At 44.0% G+C, this 23,361-nt stretch overlaps 1 protein-coding gene across 16 annotated transcripts in view; it reads right to left on the bottom strand.

Annotated features, from left to right (window-relative positions):
* LOC106568825 (disco-interacting protein 2 homolog C) overlaps positions 1 to 23,361 on the bottom strand; it is a 254,879-nt gene that overhangs the window by 140,572 nt on the left and 90,946 nt on the right. Inside the window, exon 2 of one of the 16 annotated variants that reach the window (XM_045694052.1) lies at positions 21,019 to 21,207. The exons of the other annotated variants lie outside the window; for them this stretch is intronic. The gene's annotated coding sequence lies outside the window, so the exon portion shown is untranslated. The remainder of the gene's footprint in view (positions 1 to 21,018; positions 21,208 to 23,361) is intronic. 16 annotated transcript variants of the gene reach the window in all.

Below are 23,361 nucleotides of genomic sequence, written 5' to 3'. Positions count from 1 at the left end.
CCTCCAGGTGACTCCGTTGAGGCGGGTTGACCTTGGTGGCTGGCAGTAGCAGGGCCACTGGTGTAATGTATTTGATGATCTCCTCACCACCATACCTCCTGGTCCATAAGGTAGCAGTGATTCAGCAGCTCCCAGCCCTCCAGACCGAGTCCCCCCTCTCTCTCTCTCTCCCAAACTCTGCAGAAGGGTAAGTGAGGACAGAGACCGATTTCTGACTGTCTTCTAGTCTTTCATATTGCACTACGTATCTTAAGTCCCTTCGCCAGTTTCATTACGGAGAGGTCACTGGAGCAGCGTTGCCACGGTAATATCATGATGGTGCTCCCTGTGTAACAGTGTAATGAGCCCAAATGAGAGGGCAGGTAATGCCAGTTGACAGGAGTAACTTGTCAATGTGGAGGCAGACGAGGCCACAGGACCTTGTCTGAGGACACTGAAGGATGTAGTTAACCGTAGACACACCATTGAGTTGGGTAAAGCCTCTGAACGAACAGAGAACAGTGTAAACAAGTGAGCTATAAAAGGTTTCAGCTCTCCTCAAACCTAAACAGTGAGACCTGCCAAGGATAGGTGTAGTAGTCAGTTAAAGAGTCTTAGTTAAGTTGTGCGCCTCAGGAAAGGGATGGTCTGAGGTAAGATAGTAAAGTCCGACTAGGAAAACGCTGTTGGAACTGCTGACTCTCTGCACATTCACCCTGAGTGAAATGTTTAGACAACTAACAACACAAACAGGTATAAAGCATAGACGCATGTATAAACTGCTCCAGTGAATGAAGGATGGCTGGATAGGGAAGGGTAACATTACCTCACCATATAGCCGTGTCCAGCAGGTGGTCCGCAGTGGGGAATGTGATGAGAGACTGGGGTTCTGTCCCAAATGGTAACTTGTTTTCTATGCAGGGGTCTGGTCAAAAGTAGTGCACTATATAGGGAATAGGGTGCCATTTGGGATGCAGCCTGGGGGTGACTGGAGGCATGCCAGTCAACCTAGCGCTCCATGCTTTTAAAAGGGCTTTAACCACGCGGACAGGCCCAGTCCTAAATGGCACCCTATTCCCTGAATAGTACATAACTTTTGACCAGGGCACATACGCACTACACAGGGAATAGGGTACCATTTGAGACACAGCCCCAGACCTGTGCGCCAAAGTTTACATTCTGCAATTCTACAACAGACTACCCTCTCCATAGCAACGCAGGCTTGTCCTTACATACTCCACTGCCTATCTAAGCAACAGTGTACAGCTTCTTTCTACCTCAACAGGAAGGGTTAGTGACAAAATGTTTGTTTTTGACGGTCCAGAAGCATAGATACCACTAACCCTAGAATAATATGTGGAACTAAACTTAGATGAGAAAGTATGTTAACTTTCAACACTGTCTTAGATGACAATTAGCGAATAAATCCTTATCGGGGATAAGCTAAAAGTCCTGTAAGGAGGACAATGTCCCATTTAGTGAGGAGGATACCATTCAACGTGAAGCTCTATATTTATTTATATATATTATACCATCTGATTTTCATGGCTACCTTCCTTCATTGTGCCCATATAACTCTGATTTATTTTGAGAGGATTCTCCATGATATTGACAGGCTCAATGTCTTCTATAATAAATATCTAACTTTAAAGTGATAGCCGGCTTTACCTTTTCTTCTCAGCTGATAAGGTTGTTGGAGTCTGATAAGGTCTATGGTAAAACGTTGAGAGCAGTAAAACTGGGGGAGCCAACTGAGGCACTAATAATCCTAGTTATTCTGGTTCACAGACTGACTACATTTCATACATTAAACCAAACATATTCTCTAGTACAGCGACTGATAGTGAATTTGAATAAAGATGGCATTCGCCTAAATAGTGTGATTCATATAATGAAGATTTGTTTTCTAATGGATATGACCACAGTACATGAGATCTCTATGTAAAAGGACTTTCACCAATTCCACAGACTGAGTGACCATGGCTTTATGGATATCCCATAGACCATATACACACTAAGTGTACACAACATTAGGAACACCTTCCTAATATTGAGCTGCACCCTTCCCCATTCTGCCCTCAGAACAGCCTCAATTCGTCAGAGCATTGACTTTACAAGGTTTCAAAAGTGTTCCACAGGGATGCTGGCCCATGTTGACTCCAATGCTTCCCACAGTTGTGTCAAGTTGGCTGGATGTCCTTTGGGTGGTGGACCATTCTTAATACACACAAAACTGTTCAGTGTGAAAAACCCAGCAGCGTTGCAGTTCTTGACACACTCAAAACCCTCTTAGGCCTCACTCCCCCCTATCTGAGACACCTACTGTAGCCCTCATCCTCCACATACAACACCCGTTCTGCCAAACACATTCTGTTAAAGGTCCCCAAAGCACACACATCCCTGGGTCGCTCGTCTTTTCAGTTCGCTGCAGCTAGCGACTGGAACGAGCTGCAACAATCACTCAAACTGGACAGTTATCGCAGTCTTCATTCAAAGATTCAATCATGGACACTCTTATTGACAGTTGTTGCTGATCATGTGATGTATTGTTGTCTCTACCTTCTTGCCTTTGTGCTATTGTCTGTGCCCAATAATGTTTGTACCATATTGTGCTGCTACCATGTTGTGTTGCTATCATGCTGTGTTGTCATGTGTTGCTGCCTCGCTATGTTGTCGTCTTAGGTCTCTCTTTATGTAGTGTTGTGGTGTCACTCTTGTCGTGATGTGTGTTTTGTCCTATATTTTTAATCCCAGCCCCCATCCCCGCAGGAGACCTTTTGCATGTTGGTAGGACGTCATTGTAAATAAGAATTTGTTCTTAACTGATTTGCCTAGTTATATAAAGGTTAAAAAGAAATATAAAATAAAATACCACACTCCATTCAAAGGCACTTAAATCTTTTGTCTTTCCCATTCACCCTCTGAATGGCACACATGCACAATCCATGTCTCAAATGTCTCAACGCTTAAACATTCTTCTTTAACCTGTCTTCTCCCCTTCATCTACATTGATTGAAGTGGGTTTAACAAGTGACATCAATAAGGAATCATAGCTTTCACCTGGATTCACCTGGTCAGTCTCATGGAAAGAGACGGTGTTCCTAATGTTTTGTACACTCGGTGTAGAAGAATGACCTCTGTAAAACATCACATTTCAAACAACCATTTTCTTCGGATAAATCGAAGACTCTTTGTAGCCCAGAGGCAGGTGTGTGTGCGTGGAACTGCATGTCCACAGTCACTGGCTCCCTGGCCTACTGTACCATGATTCACATCTATCCAGGGTGCTTCACCAGCCAGCCAGCCCAGCCAGGCCTATTAATCTTTCATGGAGGATAAAACACTATTAAATGACTTCAGTTCAGCCCCCCCTTCAGTATGAAATGGGTCCATCTCCATCTCTCTACACTAGGGGCTGTCACTGCTCCCCTGACCGTCTGCAAAGTGGACTCATCTCACCATGTCCTGCTCTTCTGTTGCTCTGTCTGTCTCTCGTCTCCTCTCCTTTCCTCTGTCTCTCTCCCTCCTCTCGGTCTGTCTCTCGTCTCCTCTCCTCTGTCTCTCTCCCTCCTCTCTGTCTGTCTCTCGTCTTCTCTTCTCTCCTCTGTCTCTCTCCCTCCTCTCGGTCTGTCTCTCCTCTCCTCTGTCTCTCTCCCTCCTCTCGGTCTGTCTCTCGTCTCCTCTCCTTTCCTCTGTCTCTCTCCCTCCTCTCGGTCTGTCTCTCGTCTCCTCTCCTCTCCTCTGTCTCTCTCCCTCCTCTCGGTCTGTCTCTCCTCTCCTCTCCTCTGTCTCTCTCCCTCCTCTCGGTCTGTCTCTCGTCTCCTCTCCTTTCCTCTGTCTCTCTCCCTCCTCTCGGTCTGTCTCTCCTCTCCTCTCCTCTGTCTCTCTCCCTCCTCTCGGTCTGTCTCTCGTCTCCTCTCCTCTCCTCTGTCTCTCTCCCTCCTCTCGGTCTGTCTCTCCTCTCCTCTGTCTCTCTCCCTCCTCTCGGTCTGTCTCTCGTCTCCTCTCCTTTTCTCTGTCTCTCTCCCTCCTCTCCTTTCCTCTGTCTCTCTCCCTCCTCTCGGTCTGTCTCTCCTCTCCTCTCCTCTGTCTCTCTCCCTCCTCTCGGTCTGTCTCTCGTCTCCTCTCCTTTCCTCTGTCTCTCTCCCTCCTCTCGGTCTGTCTCTCCTCTCCTCTCCTCTGTCTCTCTCCCTCCTCTCGGTCTGTCTCTCGTCTCCTCTCCTCTCCTCTGTCTCTCTCCCTCCTCTCGGTCTGTCTCTCCTCTCCTCTCCTCTGTCTCTCTCCCTCCTCTCGGTCTGTCTCTCGTCTCCTCTCCTCTGTCTCTCTCCCTCCTCTCGGGTCTGTCTCTCGTCTCCTCTCCTTTTCTCTGTCTCTCTCCCTCCTCTCCTTTCCTCTGTCTCTATCCCTCCTCTCTGGTGTCCAGAGTCTCCTCTTTGTCTGACCTCAATGTCTGACAGAGGTTTCCACTGCCACAACCATCTCCTATACCCAGCCAGCCAGGGTTCAACATCTCTCCATAGAGTGGAAAGTAGACAAATCAACGACAACAAAAGATGTCACATGTGCCGAATACAAAGGATGTAGACTTAACTGTGAAATGCTTGCTGACGAGCCCTTCCCAATGATGCAGAGTTAAACAATAATAATACAAAACAGCAACAAGAGGAATAAAATACACAAGAATTAAGCTATATACAGGGAGTACCAGTACCACATCATTGTGCAGGGGTATGCGGTAGATATGCACATAAAAGCAGGGTAAAGTGACTAGGCATCAGGATAGATAATAATAAGGTATTTGAGGTAGATATGTACATGAAGGCAGGGTAAAGTGACTAGACATCAGGATAGATAATAATGAGGTAGATATGTACATGAAGGCAGGGTAAAGTGACTAGACGTCAGGATAGAAAATAATAAGGTATTAGAGGTAGATATGTACATGAAGGCAGGGTAAAGTGACTAGACATCAGGATAGATAATAATAAGGTATTTGAGGTAGATATGTACATGAAGGCAGGGTAAAGTGACTAGACGTCAGGATAGATAATAATAAGGTATTAGAGGTAGATATGTACATGAAGGCAGGGTAAAGTGACTAGACATCAGGATAGATAATAATAAGGTATTTGAGGTAGATATGTACATGAAGGCAGGGTAAAGTGACTAGGCATCAGGATAGATAATAATAAGGTATTTGAGGTAGATATGTACATGAAGGCAGGGTAAAGTGACTAGACGTCAGGATAGATAATAATAAGGTATTTGAGGTAGATATGTACATGAAGGCAGGGTAAAGTGACTAGACATCAGGATAGATAATAATGAGGTAGATATGTACATGAAGGCAGGGTAAAGTGACTAGGCATCAGGATAGATAATAATAAGGTATTAGAGGTAGATATGTACATGAAGGCAGGGTAAAGTGACTAGGCATCAGGATAGATAATAATAAGGTATTTGAGGTAGATATGTACATGAAGGCAGGGTAAAGTGACTAGGCATCAGGATAGATAATAATAAGGTATTTGAGGTAGATATGTACATGAAGGCAGGGTAAAGTGACTAGGCATCAGGATAGATAATAATAAGGTATTTGAGGTAGATATGTACATGAAGGCAGGGTAAAGTGACTAGGCATCAGGATAGATAATAATAAGGTATTTGAGGTAGATATGTACATGAAGGCAGGGTAAAGTGACTAGACATCAGGATAGATAATAATGAGGTATTTGAGGTAGATATGTACATGAAGGCAGGGTAAAGTGACTAGACATCAGGATAGATAATAATAAGGTATTTGAGGTAGATATGTACATGAAGGCAGGGTAAAGTGACTAGACATCAGGATAGATAATAATAAGGTATTAGAGGTAGATATGTACATGAAGGCAGGGTAAAGTGACTAGACATCAGGATAGATAATAATAAGGTATTTGAGGTAGATATGTACATGAAGGCAGGGTAAAGTGACTAGGCATCAGGATAGATAATAATAAGGTATTTGAGGTAGATATGTACATGAAGGCAGGGTAAAGTGACTAGACATCAGGATAGATAATAATAAGGTATTTGAGGTAGATATGTACATGAAGGCAGGGTAAAGTGACTAGACATCAGGATAGATAATAATAAGATATTTGAGGTAGATATGTACATGAAGGCAGGGTAAAGTGACTAGACATCAGGATAGATAATAATAAGGTATTTGAGGTAGATATGTACATGAAGGCAGGGTAAAGTGACTAGACATCAGGATAGATAATAATAAGGTATTTGAGGTAGATATGTACATGAAGGCAGGGTAAAGTGACTAGACATCAGGATAGATAATAATAAGGTATTTGAGGTAGATATGTACATGGAGGCAGGGTAAAGTGACTAGACATCAGGATAGATAATAATAAGGTATTTGAGGTAGATATGTACATGAAGGCAGGGTAAAGTGACTAGACATCAGGATAGATAATAATGAGGTAGATATGTACATGAAGGCAGGGTAAAGTGACTAGGCATCAGGATAGATAATAATAAGGTATTTGAGGTAGATATGTACATGAAGGCAGGGTAAAGTGACTAGACATCAGGATAGATAATAATAAGGTATTTGAGGTAGATATGTACATGAAGGCAGGGTAAAGTGACTAGACATCAGGATAGATAATAATGAGGTAGATATGTACATGAAGGCAGGGTAAAGTGACTAGACGTCAGGATAGATAATAATAAGGTATTAGAGGTAGATATGTACATGAAGGCAGGGTAAAGTGACTAGGCATCAGGATAGATAATAATAAGGTATTTGAGGTAGATATGTACATGAAGGCAGGGTAAAGTGACTAGACGTCAGGATAGATAATAATAAGGTATTTGAGGTAGATATGTACATGAAGGCAGGGTAAAGTGACTAGACATCAGGATAGATAATAATGAGGTAGATATGTACATGAAGGCAGGGTAAAGTGACTAGGCATCAGGATAGATAATAATAAGGTATTAGAGGTAGATATGTACATGAAGGCAGGGTAAAGTGACTAGGCATCAGGATAGATAATAATAAGGTATTTGAGGTAGATATGTACATGAAGGCAGGGTAAAGTGACTAGGCATCAGGATAGATAATAATAAGGTATTTGAGGTAGATATGTACATGAAGGCAGGGTAAAGTGACTAGGCATCAGGATAGATAATAATAAGGTATTTGAGGTAGATATGTACATGAAGGCAGGGTAAAGTGACTAGGCGTCAGGATAGATAATAATAAGGTATTAGAGGTAGATATGTACATGAAGGCAGGGTAAAGTGACTAGACATCAGGATAGATAATAATAAGGTATTTGAGGTAGATATGTACATGAAGGCAGGGTAAAGTGACTAGGCATCAGGATAGATAATAATAAGGTATTTGAGGTAGATATGTACATGAAGGCAGGGTAAAGTGACTAGACATCAGGATAGATAATAATGAGGTATTTGAGGTAGATATGTACATGAAGGCAGGGTAAAGTGACTAGACATCAGGATAGATAATAATAAGGTATTTGAGGTAGATATGTACATGAAGGCAGGGTAAAGTGACTAGACATCAGGATAGATAATAATAAGGTATTAGAGGTAGATATGTACATGAAGGCAGGGTAAAGTGACTAGACATCAGGATAGATAATAATAAGGTATTTGAGGTAGATATGTACATGAAGGCAGGGTAAAGTGACTAGACATCAGGATAGATAATAATAAGATATTTGAGGTAGATATGTACATGAAGGCAGGGTAAAGTGACTAGACATCAGGATAGATAATAATAAGGTATTTGAGGTAGATATGTACATGAAGGCAGGGTAAAGTGACTAGACATCAGGATAGATAATAATAAGGTATTTGAGGTAGATATGTACATGAAGGCAGGGTAAAGTGACTAGACATCAGGATAGATAATAATAAGGTATTTGAGGTAGATATGTACATGGAGGCAGGGTAAAGTGACTAGACATCAGGATAGATAATAATAAGGTATTTGAGGTAGATATGTACATGAAGGCAGGGTAAAGTGACTAGACATCAGGATAGATAATAATGAGGTAGATATGTACATGAAGGCAGGGTAAAGTGACTAGGCATCAGGATAGATAATAATAAGGTATTTGAGGTAGATATGTACATGAAGGCAGGGTAAAGTGACTAGACATCAGGATAGATAATAATAAGGTATTTGAGGTAGATATGTACATGAAGGCAGGGTAAAGTGACTAGGCATCAGGATAGATAATAATAAGGTATTTGAGGTAGATATGTACATGAAGGCAGGGTAAAGTGACTAGACATCAGGATAGATAATAATAAGGTATTTGAGGTAGATATGTACATGAAGGCAGGGTAAAGTGACTAGACGTCAGGATAGATAATAATAAGGTATTTGAGGTAGATATGTACATGAAGGCAGGGTAAAGTGACTAGGCATCAGGATAGATAATAGTGTGATAGATAATTAGTGTAACAGTGTGTGTGCACATGTGTATGCGTGTTTGTTTTGAGTTGGTATGCGTGGGTGTGTGTATGTGTGTGCGTTTGTGTTGTCGGTGTGTGCGTATGTAGTGTATGTGAATGTGTGTGGGTTATGTGTGAGCGTGTCAGTGTAGTGTGTGTATATATAGTCTTGCGAGTGGGCATATAGTCATTGCAGATAGTCCGTATAGGCAGGCACTCCCCTCCTCGCAGGAACACAGAGGGTATGTATCCCAAGGCCCTGGTCAAAAGTAGCGCACTATAAAAGGAAATAGGATGTAATTTGGGATGAGCCAGGGTCTTGTTCTCCAGTCTGAGGCCTGCTGTGGAGAGTCTGAAAAATTATAATGGTGGAGAAAAGGGTGTGTAGTTTGACACTTCTGGTATTCCCAAAACCAAACCACATTCTGCTTAAAAGCTGAAAGTAAAAAGCTGTCTAGATGAAATAGTGCTTTATCTATAGCTGTAACAGCGATGGTGTGGTGAAAATGGTTGTGCTGGTTGTGCCTTATTTGAAGCTTGAGGTGGGGGTTATACTGAGAGCGTGCAATGCCACCAGTGCCCCCAATGGTTACCATGGTGCATGACTCGCCTACCTCGGTGCCATTAGCAGATTCCAACTATTAGCACCTGTATCGCTAGAAGCTAGGTTTCCTATTTTCTGTTTGTTGTTATGGGCATTCTGTCTTTTTGGTCTCGTCTCCTTCGTTCTTTCTGTGCCGTGTGCATTGTACACCTCACCACTCTCACACAGACACCAAGCCCCTCACAACAACGACGAGAGATCACTTTTTCCTGTCTGACAACTTTCAACTCGCTATTTGCATTTGAGGTTTGGTCCAACAGAAATCAGTCGTATGGACAGCGAAACGCTCAGACATGATTTGACTGTAATAGAGGAGAATTTGACCTTTCAATCGATACCCTTTTACTTCCTCAACTCCCAAAATGTAGAACAGAGCGGACCCTACTAAAACGAGGTATCAATAAACATTTCCGCTCAGTTTGTCACGCGCTGTACCGCTAGCAGCATGTTAGCCACGGACTTATGTGCTAGCCGTCTGGTCTGTGTTTTATAACTGTGCATTGAGCATAAAAAGAGGCATTTATATAAGGAATGGCAACTCATTCTCATTCGGAGAAATAAACATAATCTTATCCAGGTAGGCCAATTGATTTCCATATCTAAACAAAGTGAACAGGCTGTGTTGTTCAAACAGTTGGAGATGGACAGGAGGGTCTAGCTATCACAGTTTAACGGTTCCACCTTGTTAGCAAGCAAATGGACCCAATACCTTGAATAAACTTGAAATATAAAGATTAACGGGCTACTCATTAGCACATGGCCTTGTGCTTGAGAGATTGTGCATGAGACCCGTGTTTATTTTCTAGAAGGCCTGCTACAAGCTGTTGGTCATTATTACTGATTACTGCATCGTTTTGGTTAAATTTGTTTGACAGACATGAAAGCCAGATCAGTGAAAAAAAGCAGGTTAAACTATTTTGATAAAATAATTAGTGGGTCTTTTAGCCTAGGTCTAATTTTACATACCCTGGATTCATTACATTATTCCTGGCAGTTTGAAATGCAGTGTATTGACCTTTAATTGAGCAACAAAGCTTATTTAAATTAGATACAGTATATTGCGAATTGCCCATAAGTTTGGGGAAAAAAACGGAGATATGATTTTTAGGCCATATCGCCCAGCCCTTGATGGGTGTGCTATTTATCTCCATTCCGTTAAGTCTACACTCCAAACTGACACCCGAAAGACAAACATTCGTCGCTTCAGTTACATTATTGTCTTTATGGAACATGACTGAAGAGGTTTTTCAGCGTCTCAACTGAAATGGCAGGAAAACAACAATGAAACTCTCACAACTCTGGGGTGCCATAGACTATTCCCAGCTGTTCAGAAATCAGTTGTACAGATCTGAGGAACGTTGGTTATCAGTCTCATCATAATATACATGCCATTTTAACAAAGGCTTTTTATTCAAAGCAACTTGTAGTGGTGAGTGCACTCCTTTTACACAGAACAATCAAAACCCTACTGAGGCACACGGGACCATCAGCAGGAGGCATATCATTACACATTCCATTGTTTACAGACCTCAGATCAGGTGTTCGCTGAAACGATGCAGACCGTTCACCTATATCCACCCCTCCCCTAACACGTTTCAACACTGACACTCCCAGATCAGCGTCCTAAGAGGCCTCTGTGTTATCTGAGCTGCTGATATTCAGGCATCAGGTCCCTGTAGGACTCCAGCTTTATTCAAATAACAGCCTGCTATGGTGATGATGCCTCCTATCTTTAATTACATATTGGTGATGGGGAAAATGGAACACTGATGCAGCAGCACTCTTATCTTGGATTCTGCTGGGTAAATACTCACACCGATACACACACCGAGACACACACACACAACTGTGCTACAGACACTGCGATTGATAGGTTCGGTAGCAGGCATTTTGCCACTGACAGGATTGGGGTAACCTTGGCAGCCATTATGGTCTGATTAGGACACTCCCTAAGCCTTCTCACTGTTTATCTGCCGCCGACAGCTGATAAGGAGCAGAGAGATGCATGTCCAAAATGCCACCCTATTCCCTATATAGTGCACTACTTATTGCCGCAAAATGTAGGGAAAGGGGTGGGATTTCGGACACAGACTACTTGATTCCCGGCAGCGCTGGTCAAAGGTTATGTACTATATAAGGAATTTGGTGCCATTTGAGACGCAACCCATGTGATTAGCAAAGGGAGAAAAAAACCACTCTGTTTCAAGAGGAGATTGCCGAGGTGTGTAGAGACAACAGTCCTGTTCTCATCATCATGTCTGAGCCTCAGAGCAGAGGACTCTAATCTAATGGAGGAACACATCGGAGATCTGGGCCAGCACCGTCTGTCTGGCAGAACAATGTGCAGACGGCCTGCTGTCTTCATGGGATCTTCTCCAATTATTTTATTATAAAGTACATCTATAGAGCTGCGATGGCTGCTTTATGTAGTGATTCTTATTTTTGGTCCTGGGAACCCAAAGGGAAGCACATTTCTGTGTTTGCCCTAGCGCTAACACACCTGATTTAATAATGATGTGTTGAATAGATAAATCAAGTCAGTTAGTGCTTGGGTCCCCAGGACCAGGATTAAGAAACACCGTATTAAAGTATAGGCCAAATGTAATCAAACTGTACATTGTTCGCTGATGTGATGATGCTGATTATAACCAATGATCAGTCAAGGTCCAAAGTTCATAGAGTGAGGCCCTCAGATTGTGTCTCTTGGCAGTGTTCTCCTGACTCCCCATAGGCTACCTCTTCTCATTCTGGTGCATTCATAATTCAGGTCTGAATTAGACCGGTTGGGTTATTTAAACGTGACACATTTCTGGGCCCTGTTCCCCGTGATCCAAATCTGTCACTTCACCTCCTGTATGCTCCAAGTGACAAAGAGGGCCGGCCGGCCAGCCAGACGCTGCTTTTAGGGGCCGGGTCTCACAGGAAAACAATCCAACTTAGCCCAGTTTCCTATAAAAGGGAAACGTAATGTATGTACACTGAACAAAAATATAAACGCAACATGTAAAGTGTTTGTCCCATATTTACACACAAAAATGTTGTGCACAAATTTGTTTACATCCCTATATGTGAGCCTTTCTCCTTTGCCAATATAATCCATCCACCTGACAGGTGTGGCATATCAAGAAGCTGATTAAACAGCGTGATCATTACACAGGTGAACCTTATGCTGGGGACAATAAAAGGCCACTTTAAAATGTGTAGTTGTGTCGCACAACAATGCCACAGATGTCTCAAGTTTTGAGGGAGCGTGCAACTGGCATGCGGACTGCAGGAATGTCCACCAGAGCTGTTGCCAGAGAATTGAATCTTAATTTCTCAACCATAAGCTGCCTCCAACATTTCAGAGAATTTGGCAGTTCGTCCAACCGCCCTCACAACCGCAGACCACGTGTAACCACGCCAGCCCAGGACCTCCACATCCAGCTTCTTCACCTGCAGGAGCATCTGAGAAGGGTGGGGCAGGGTGCTGAGGAGTATTTCTGTCTGTAATAAAGCCCTTTAGTGTGGAAAAATGAATTCTGATTGTCTGGTCCTGGCTCCCTAGTGAGTAGGCCTATGCCCTCCCTGGCCAAACTCATGGCTGCAGCCCTGCCCAGTCATGTGGAATCCATAGATTAGGGCCTAATTAATTTATTTAAATTAACTGATTTCCTTTATATGAACTGTAACTTGTTGAAATTGTTGCATGTTGCATTTATATTTTTGTTCAGTATAGAATGAAACAATCTTTCCAAGACACACTGGTTCACTTTGTCCATTTAATGAGTTGTATTAATGTATGTGATTGAACTCTGTCTGGGTTGAATATTCTATGATAAATCCCAGTCAGTGTGAGGACTAGTCTGGTCTGAGTGAAGCACAAGGCCCTGGCTTGTTTGATTCGTCTGGTCTGAGCTCACTCTCCTGACGTCCTGTTGCGATCCTGGCAAATAAACGCTGGACTATCTGCAGAAACCGATTCATTAAACACCATTATTCAATGATTATTGAAGGGCCGGAATAGGCTCCACTATTCAGAGTTCAATCAAGGATACAGCAGCTAGACAGTTTCTGCCTTAGATTTTCAGATGAGCGGTTTCCTTTATACTTCTTTTTCCAGGTTAATGTATCCTGTGTTTGTGCTGCTAGGCACTCTCTGTGTAAGAACTCTGCTCCCTCTCTCTCGCTCTCTCTCTCTCTCTCTCTCTCTCTCTCTCTCTCTCTCTCTCTCTCTCTGTGTAAGAACTCTGCTCCCTCTCTCTCTCTCTCTCTCTGTGTAAGAACTCTGCTCCCTCTCTCTCTCTCTCTCTGTGTAAGAACTCTGCTCCCTCTCTCTCTCTCTCTCTCTCTGTCTGTGTAAGAACTCTGCTCCCTCTCTCTCTCTCTGTGTGTAAGAACTCTGCTCCCTCTCTCCCTCTCTCTCTCTCTGTCTGTGTAAGAACTCTGCTCCCTCTCTCTCTCTCTCTCTCTGTGTAAGAACTCTGCTCCCTCTCTCTCTCTCTCTCTGTGTAAGAACTCTACTCCCTCTCTCTCTCTCTCTCTGTGTCTGTGTAAGAACTCTGCTCCCTCTCGCTCTCTCTCTCTCTCTGTGTAAGAACTCTGCTCCTTCTCTCTCTCTCTCTCTCTGTGTGTAAGAACTCTGCTCTCTCTCTCTGTCTGTCAGAACAATTCTCTCTCTTGCTCTGTCTGTCTGTAAGCTCCCGCAGGGAGAGGGAACTCTGCTCCCTCTCCCTGTAAGAACTCTGCTCCCTCTCCCTGTAAAAACTCTGCTCCCTCTCCCTGTAAAAACTCTGCTCCCTCTCCCTGTAAAAACTCTGCTCCCTCTCCCTGTAAAAACTCTGCTCCCTCTCCCTGTAAAAACTCTGCTCCCTCTCCCTGTAAAAACTCTGCTCCCTCTCCCTGTAAAAACTCTGCTCCCTCTCCCTGTAAAAACTCTGCTCCCTCTCCCTGTAAAAACTCTGCTCCCTCTCCCTGTAAAAATTCTGCTCCCTCTCCCTGTAAAAACTCTGCTCCCTCTCCCTGTAAAAACTCTGCTCCCTCTCCCTGTAAAAACTCTGCTCCCTCTCCCTGTAAAGACTCTGCTCCCTCTCCCTGTAAAGACTCTGCTCCCTCTCCCTGTAAAGACTCTTCTCCCTCTCCCTGTAAAAACTCTGCTCCCTCTCCCTGTAAAAACTCTGCTCCCTCTCCCTGTAAAAACTCTTCTCCCTCTCCCTGTAAAAACTCTGCTCCCTCTCCCTGTAAAAACTCTGCTCCCTCTCCCTGTAAAAACTCTGCTCCCTCTCCCTGTAAAGACTCTGCTCCCTCTCCCTGTAAAGACTCTGCTCCCTCTCCCTGTAAAGACTCTGCTCCCTCTCCCTGGAAAAACTCTGCTCCCTCTCCCTGGAAAAACTCTGCTCCCTCTCCCTGGAAAAACTCTGCTCCCTCTCCCTGTAAAAACTCTGCTCCCTCTCCCTGTAAAAACTCTGCTCCCTCTCCCTGTAAAAACTCTGCTCCCTCTCCCTGTAAAGACTCTGCTCCCTCTCCCTGTAAAGACTCTGCTCCCTCTCCCTGTAAAGACTCTGCTCCCTCTCCCTGGAAAAACTCTGCTCCCTCTCCCTGGAAAACTCTGCTCCCTCTCCCTGGAAAAACTCTGCTCCCTCTCCCTGTAAAAACTCTGCTCCCTCTCCCTGTAAAAACTCTGCTCCCTCTCCCTGTAAAAACTCTGCTCCCTCTCCCTGTAAAAACTCTGCTCCCACTCCCTGTAAAAACTCTGCTCCCTCTCCCTGTAAGAACTCTGCTCCTGCTCCCTGTAAGAACTCTGCTCCCTCTCCCTGTAAGAACTCTGCTCCCTCTCCCTGTAAGAACTCTGCTCCCTCTCCCTGTAAGAACTCTGCTCCCTCTCCCTGTAAGAACTCTGCTCCCTCTCCCTGTAAGAACTCTGCTCTCTCTCCCTGTAAGAACTCTGCTCCCTCTCCCTGTAAGAACTCTGCTCCCTCTCCCTGTAAGAACTCTGCTCTCTCTCTGTGTGTAAGAACTCTGCTCTCTCTGTGTGTGTAAGAACTCTGCTCCCTCTCTCGCTCTAAGAACTCTGCTCCCCCCCTCTCTCTCTCTATCTGTGTGTAAGAACTCTGATCCCCCCTCTCTCTCTCTGTGTGTGTAAGAACTCTGCTCCCCCCCTCTCTCTCTCTGTGTGTAAGAACTCTGCTCTCCCCTCTCTCTCTCTCTGTGTAAGAACTCTGCTCCCTCTCTCTAAGAACTCTGCTCTCTCTCTAAGAACTCTGCTCCCTCTGTATGTAAGAGCTCTGCTCCCTGTGTGTAAGAGCTCTGCTCCCTGTGTGTAAGAACTCTGCTCCCTCCCTCCCTCTCTCTGTAAGAACTCTGCTCTCGCTCTGGCTCTGTGGACATCTGCTCGCTGCATGCATTTTGGCCATGTATGGGAAGGCAGCCACAGCCACGTACGCCAGTTTGGAGCCTGAATAGGAGTGCAGAGCAGAGCACAGCTAAATCTCTCTCTCCACGAAGTCAAACACGACTGAGATATCAAATGAACCTGAACCTACGGAAAGCAGCATTCTGCAACAGAATGAGTAGCAAGGATTGTACTATCCTGATGGGTTCAGCAAAAATGTTAAACCGTTTGGACAGCAAGGACTGTTGAATCACTTGAGAAATAGACAGAAAGGGAGAGAGAGAGAGGGAAAGAGAAGAAGAAAAGAAAGAGGGGAAGGGAGGCAGGGAGGAAGAGAAAGTGAGAGCTCACTTGGCATGCGAGGGCATGAGTAGCTCAGCAGTCCGGGCCTTACAACGTTGGACACCGGTCACCAACTGGACAAGATTAACAATCTATGTCTCTCTAAATGTGTGTGTGTGTGTGTGTGTGTGTGTGTGTGTGTGTGTGTGTGTGTGTGTGTGTGTGTGTGTGTGTGTGTGTGTGTGTGTGTGTGTGTGTCGTGTGTGTTTGTGTGTGCGTGACAAGGTAAGTTCTCCATGGCAAGCCTATGCAGAAGCTGGCGGGTGAGGAGAAAGAGGAGGAGGAGGATGAGAAGAGAGGGATGGAGGAGGAGAGGAAGAGAGGTCCTCATCCATTCCAGTTCAGAGGCAGTTGGCAGCAGGCAGTATAGACATTAGCCACAGCATTAGCCACCGTGAAACAATGCGGAAGACAAGGGGGCAATGTCCCAAATGGCACCCTACCACCTTCATAAGGGGCCATAAGGGCCCTGGTCAAAAGTAGTGCACTATATAGAGAATAGGGTGCCATTTGGTACGCAGACCAATCCTAGGACTAGGAAGGTATTAGAGTACAGACAGAGGGGAGGATGCTACAATGACAACCAATGTGATGTTACCCACTAAGAGGAGTCTAGAACACATTCTCTATAATAATCTACATGCCATTTACACTCACATGTTTTGGAATGAGAGAGGTTTTGTCCCAAATGGCACCCTAAATCCTTATTTAGACTGACCTGCGCCTGCTTGTCACTGTATATCAGTGACATGTGCATACTGCATACGTACAGGCGGACTTCTAGACTAACTGAGGTTGAGACCACAACATGCTACAAGGTTGATCCCAAGCCAGAGTGTCACTCCAACAAAAAGCTATGTGACTCGGGGGAAGACTAAACATATGGCTTCCTGTGAATTTCCACAGTTATTGAGCACGTGCTTTCGAACAGCACGCAATAAATTATGCAATGATTTTCCCACAACATATGTTTCGTGTGTGTGTGTGTGTGTGTGTGTGTGTGTGTGTGTGTGTGTGTTTTTTTTTTTTTTGTGTGTTGTTGTGTGTGTGTTTTTGTGTGTGTGGATGAGTCTGCTAACATTGTGTGGTTTCCTGTGAGAAGAATCCGAACATTATTATTTAAGAAAAAACGGGCCCTAAGAGGCTTACTTGAGGGCTCGGAGCAAGGCATGGTCCAGGTTTAAATTGCTCTTCCTTCCACAATAAAGTGGTTCCTCACACTTGTCCACCATGCTGAACCCATCTTTATGGCACTCAGAGGATCTGGTGGAGCTGGCGACCATGCAGGGGCTCTACACAAAGGCAGTTTCCATTAAAACTGCACTATCAAACCTTCAGCTGAACTTCCGTCTCAACAACAGAACAGGAAGATCGTACATCAGGGCTGGGCAATTCCAGTCCTCTGGGGCCCGATTGGTGTCACACTTTTCCCCCATCCCTAGCAAACACAGCTGATTAAACTCATTGTATTTTTAACTGAAGATCATGATTAGTTGATCATTGGAGTCAGGTGTGTCAGCTGGGGATGGGGAAAAGTGTGACACCAATCAGGACCCCGAGGACTGGAGTTGCCCATAGCTCCCGTAGTCAAAGGAACTTATGGATTTGGCCACCATTCTACACAGATCTACACAGACGCACACAGTTTCCTCAAACTGCTCTATCAATCCCGCAACTGAACTCCTGAGTCTGTGTCAACATCAGACCAGGAAGACCGTAGGCGCGGCAGAGCAGAACACAGTCATTAGTTGGTTGTAATTAAGTCCACTGGACAGGAGTGGGAGGATCTGCTCACCTAAAAGGCAGAACTAAACAGCGCTGACACTCACAGGCTACAGAATACTTCATTATGACCTCAGTGAAAAACAAAATCAATAGCCTCTCAGCCCGTCTTCCTTCTGCAGTCTGACACAGCCATCAATCTGAGAATGACTGCTCAGCTTCTGCTGAAAGACAATACCAGCCTGCCATCAAGGAGAAAGGCTTGTTCTGCTACAATTCACGATTGTATTGTAAATGACTATTGCCAAGAGTGATTCATAAAACAAATCTAGCATTTCTATAACCGAGAACTTCCTGAACTATACAGGTTTGATTAGTCTTCCCTAGTTCCCCATCTGTCGAATTGTCAGCAAAGGGTTAATTCCTTATCTTTCATTTCTAGCGTAGAGCTGTAAAGTGTGACATCATCGTGTCAACAAGCTATATATTCCTTTTCAAAGGGGAGAAGGCAAACAGTGGGCCTTTGCACCTGGCTCTCCATTGTGGACTAGTCAAACACTGGAGAAGAGGACCTGCCTAACAATAGAACAGACCAGACCGAGAGGAGCTCCCCAGTGGAGGGAGCAGACAGAGTCAGCAGGCCATGTCACCACCACCCTGGTCAAAAGTAGTGCACTACGTAGGGAATAGGGAGACATTTCCCAGGAGTGTTGTTTCTTCCCACAAAACCCGACTGGGACAACATACCACTCACTCGTCATTGTCAGACGCAAAGATGACTGGAACACTTAGCCTCAAGATAGCCGACAATGTAGGTGTTTGAGCAGGGACGGCTGGCTACCCAAACTCCTTGCTCCGGCCAAACGCTACGCCACGCCCATGGACGTTAGTTTCTTCGACGCAATGAGTCTGGATCTGAGTACCTCCACGGCGATTTCTAGAATGGAAAAACATTCTACGTTCTGATTGATCCCAAAAACAATTGGTTGGGCCAGAGTCAGAACACAACACAACATCCTCTGATTGGTTAGAGATGATCCAATCGCTGATGACTTTGTTTTGTACAACACCTCACCTCATACAACAAACGACTTCAGTGATGGCCGTCTCAGACTGAAGTGTGTAGCGAACGACAGAGCAGCGGAAGAATTCAGTTTGAGTCATCAGGAAATCAAAGCCTTGCTTCAAAATGGCTCCGGGACAATATTGAACACAAAGGGTTGTTGGTTCTACTTCCATCTCCATAGGGCTAGGATTAGCCTCTCACCCTACATGCCAAGGGCATCCAGAAAGCTCATGTCAATATGTTGGATGAGCTAGGATAACTGTGAATGGGTGATCCTGGCTGTGTTCCAAATGGCACCCTATTCCTCATGTAGTGCACTACTTTTGACCTTTTTTTCCATTTTGAATAAACATTAACACAGAACTCTGGTCTACAGTAGTGCAATATATAGGGAATAAGGTGCCATTTGGAATACAGCCCCTGACAGCGATCTGTAGAGCTGCTGCAGTGTTGACAACCTGAACCTTGGAAACTTAGAACTCCTCTTTATATGGGAGGCATGGTAGTGTACAGTAACTCTCTTCAAGCACTACCCTGTCTGTGCAACAGTTGCCTAGGCAACAGGCTGTGGCTATTCTCCCTCTCTGGAGGGGAAGAGTGGTGTGTCCTCATCAGCCAGACAGGCAGGCGTGAAGGTTTGGCAGCATCTTCAGTTGGGAAGGCAGCGCTGTCTTCAGACTACAGCACTGACATCTAGCCCCTCTCTGACACTGACACATCCTCTAGTAGTCTATATCAAAGGGCCAAGCTCATTAATAATCAGAGGGAGGGAACAGCACTTGTAGCCCTTGGTGCCACTCAATAACAATGCAATGTTGAAACATTGCCATTGTTTCTATGTACAGCTAACGGCTTGACTACGTTGATGGTGACCCAGACATATTCCAGTTGTTTGACTGCTCGATTCTCTTAGCTGTCCTTCACCTGTTTACCTCTGATAAAATAACTAGTGTTTCGATTGGGCTGTGAGCCATTGTATTCACAAATCACAACAAATAGTTTGTGACAGCTTTTCTAGCCTAACTAACTAAGCTGGTACAGACCCTATCTAGCCTAACTAACTAAGCTGGTACAGACCTTTTCTAACTAACTAAGCTGGTACTGACCCTTTCTAGCCTAACTAACTAAGCTGGTACAGACCCTTTCTAGCCTAACTAACTAAGCTGGTACAGACCTTTTCTAGCCTAACTAACTAAGCTGGTACAGACCGTTTCTAGCCTAACTAACTAAGCTGGTACAGACCCTTTCTAGCCTAACTAAGCTGGTACAGACCTTTTCTAACTAACTAAGCTGGTACAGACCTTTTCTAACTAACTAAGCTGGTACAGACCTTTTCTAACTAACTAAGCTGGTACAGACCTTTTCTAGCCTAACTAACTAAGCTGGTACAGACCCTTTCTAGCCTAACTAACTAAGCTGGTACAGACCTTTTCTAACTAACTAAGCTGGTACAGACCTTTTCTATCCTAACTAACTTAGCTGGTACAGACCCTTTCTAGCTTAACTAACTAAGCTGGTACAGACCTTTTCTAACTAACTAAGCTGGTACAGACCTTTTCTATCCTAACTAACTTAGCTGGTACAGACCCTTTCTAGCCTAACTAACTAAGCTGGTACAGACCCTTTCTAGCCTAACTAACTAAGCTGGTACAGACCTTTTCTAACTAACTAAGCTGGTACAGACCTTTTCTAACTAACTAAGCTGGTACAGACCTTTTCTATCCTAACTAACTAAGCTGGTACAGACCCTTTCTAGCTTAACTAACTAAGCTGGTACAGACCCTTTCTAGCCTAACTAACTAAGCTGGTACAGACCTTTTCTATCCTAACTAACTAAGCTGGTACAGACCCTTTCTAGCCTAACTAACTAAGCTGGTACAGACCTTTTCTAGCCTAACTAACTAAGCTGGTACAGACCCTTTCTAGCCTAACTAACTAAGCTGGTACAGACCTTTTCTAACTAACTAAGCTGGTACAGACCTTTTCTAGCCTAACTAACTAAGCTGGTACAGACCGTTTCTAGCCTAACTAACTAAGCTGGTACTGACCCTTTCTAGCCTAACTAACTAAGCTGGTACTGACCCTTTCTAGCCTAACTAAGCTGGTACTGACCCTTTCTAGCCTAACTAACTAAGCTGGTACAGACCTTTTCTAACTAACTAAGCTGGTACAGACCTTTTCTAGCCTAACTAACTAAGCTGGTACAGACCCTTTCTAGCCTAACTAACTAAGCTGGTACAGACCTTTTCTAGCCTAACTAACTAAGCTGGTACTGACCCTTTAGCTAGCAGATTTATTGGTTGCCACTTAACAAGCTGAAAGCACACAGTATATCGTAGTCCAGATTAGTGTCTTGCTTGGCTATTCCATTACAGTGGTCATCAGCAGAGAAGGAAATCCCATGTATTCATGGCCAGCAGAACAGAGGGGGATAGGAATAGAACTTACCCCATACACAGTCACTTATTAGATGGATATAGACACAGCACAGGAGGGGGAGAGGTCACACTGCTGCCACAGGTCCTGCCCTCTTCCTTTCTATTTGTTTCATTTACAGCATGCTTCCTTGACATTATTATACATGAATATTGACTGTGGAAGCAAAGCCTGATAGGATAATTATATGTGCAAACTCACCTGTGAAGGAGAAGGCAGGCCCAAGTAGGAATCAGAAGGCACCAAGGGAAGGAGAGAAAAGAGAACAGATATTAGATTATATGAGTTTAACACAATACAGCATCTGAAATCATATTACGAAAAATGTTGCATTGTGTGAAATGAGATAATGGACATTGTTAATGTCATTGATTACATTGGTAGTCAAATGTCAGGTCAGTTTGTCTTTTCCACATGTGATACATAATAGGTGAATGGATGGCATGTGAAAATGTCAATTGGAAACTTCACCGCTGACTACCATCTACCTCTGGCCACTGTGGTAGTACAAAAACAAAAGTATTCAAATGTCTGCACTCACTACTGTAAGTCGCTCTAGATAAGAACGTCTGCTACTTGACTCAAATGTCAATGCAATAGCATTCATACATGTTAAGCACTAAAAAGCAACCTCAAAATAGAATCTCACTTTGGAAGTGCTCTTTAGTGCAGGACTAGGCTGAATCTGGATCAGATGAACTGGTGGATACCATTGTTATGTCTGCATGAGGTTTGAAAAAAGTTGCTAACTAGCGCTAGCGCAGTGTTACCCCAACCTCGGTCCTCAGGACCCCAAGAGGTACACGTTTTGGTTTGTTGCCCTAACACAAAGCTTGATGATTAGTTGATTATTTGAGTCAGCTGTGTAGCGCTAGGGCAAAAACCAAAACCCTGCGCTAGCACAATTGCTAAGTAGCGTTACTCAGACTTCCAGTCACTGCACTAGCATGCTAGCAGGTAGCACAATGACTGGAAGTCTATGGGTAATGCTATTTAGCATTGGCTCGCAAAACTACCTCCAACTTCCCTCATACTGGACACAGAGACATAAAGAATGTATCTACAAGTTGATCTGACTTCATCTTGCCATCTTTAAAGGTGCATGCTTCACTCAGGTAGCTTCAAATGGCATTCTATTCCCAACATGGAGCTCTGGTCAAAAGTAGTGCACTATGGTCTCTGGTCAAAAGTAGTGCACTATGGTCTCTGGTCAAAAGTAGTGCACTACATAGTGAATAGGGAGCCATTGGGGACAGAGCTTCAGACATAGCAGTCATTCAGTCTACTGCTCTACACTAGAGGACTGTTTTGGTTACTGTGGAATGTCATTGGTTTCCACAGAAAACATTGGCTGGGATGTGCTGCCTTCAGCAGAAATGTTCTCCGTCAGTGGAAAGAGATGCAGCTCCAGTGTTACATGGCTGAGAACTGTTTTGTCTGTTAAACCTTTGAGACTGAGGTGATATGTTGTACATGATTGTGTGTTTTTTGGGTGACAAGTGTAGTACCTGAGAAGTGACTTGTTATTACGAACTATAAGGGGAGTATACAAACAGAAAAAGAGCTAAATTACAGTATCGCACAACAAATGCAAAGAAAGAGGCCGACGGGGGGGGGGACGGAGTCCCATAGTTAATTATGATGGAAGGAACTACATTACATCCTGTGGGAGGGCTCAATCTTCAATACCTAACTAAAAGCTCCCCTAGTGAAGATCAGCCCCAGGTCTAAAACACTTTCAGGATGCATCTCAAATGACACCCTATTCCCTATATAGTGCACTACTTTTCAGCCCATAGGGCTCTGGTTAAAATAAGTGCAGTATAAAGGGAATAGGGATTTGGGATATAGCCATATGCTGGCCTATATATGACAGATATGGCTACAATGGAATTATGTTCTAATGTGACTCATACTATAGCGATTAATACTGGAATGGTGGAATTAATATGGAATTGGAATTATGGAATCATGGAGTTATGGAATCATGGAGTTATGCAATCATGGAGTTATGGAACCATGGAATTATGGAATCATGGAGTTATGGAATCATGGAGTTATGGAACCATGGAATTATGGAATCATGGAGTTATGGAATCATGGAGTTATGGAATCATGGAGTTATGGAATCATGGAGTTATGGAACCATGGAGTTATGGAATCATGGAGTTATGGAATCATGGAGTTATGGAACCATGGAGTTATGGAATCATGGAGTTATGGAACCATGGAGTTATGGAATCATGGAGTTATGGAACCATGGAATTATGGAATCATGGAATCATGGAGTTATGGAATCATGGAGTTATGGAACCATGGAATTATGGAATCATGGAGTTATGGAATCATGGAGTT

Source organism: Salmo salar, chromosome ssa14 (assembly GCF_905237065.1).
Source record: "Salmo salar chromosome ssa14, Ssal_v3.1, whole genome shotgun sequence".
NCBI lineage: Eukaryota > Metazoa > Chordata > Actinopteri > Salmoniformes > Salmonidae > Salmo > Salmo salar.
Note: the sequence above shows the minus strand (reverse complement) of the source record. Positions and strands in the feature narration are given on the sequence as shown.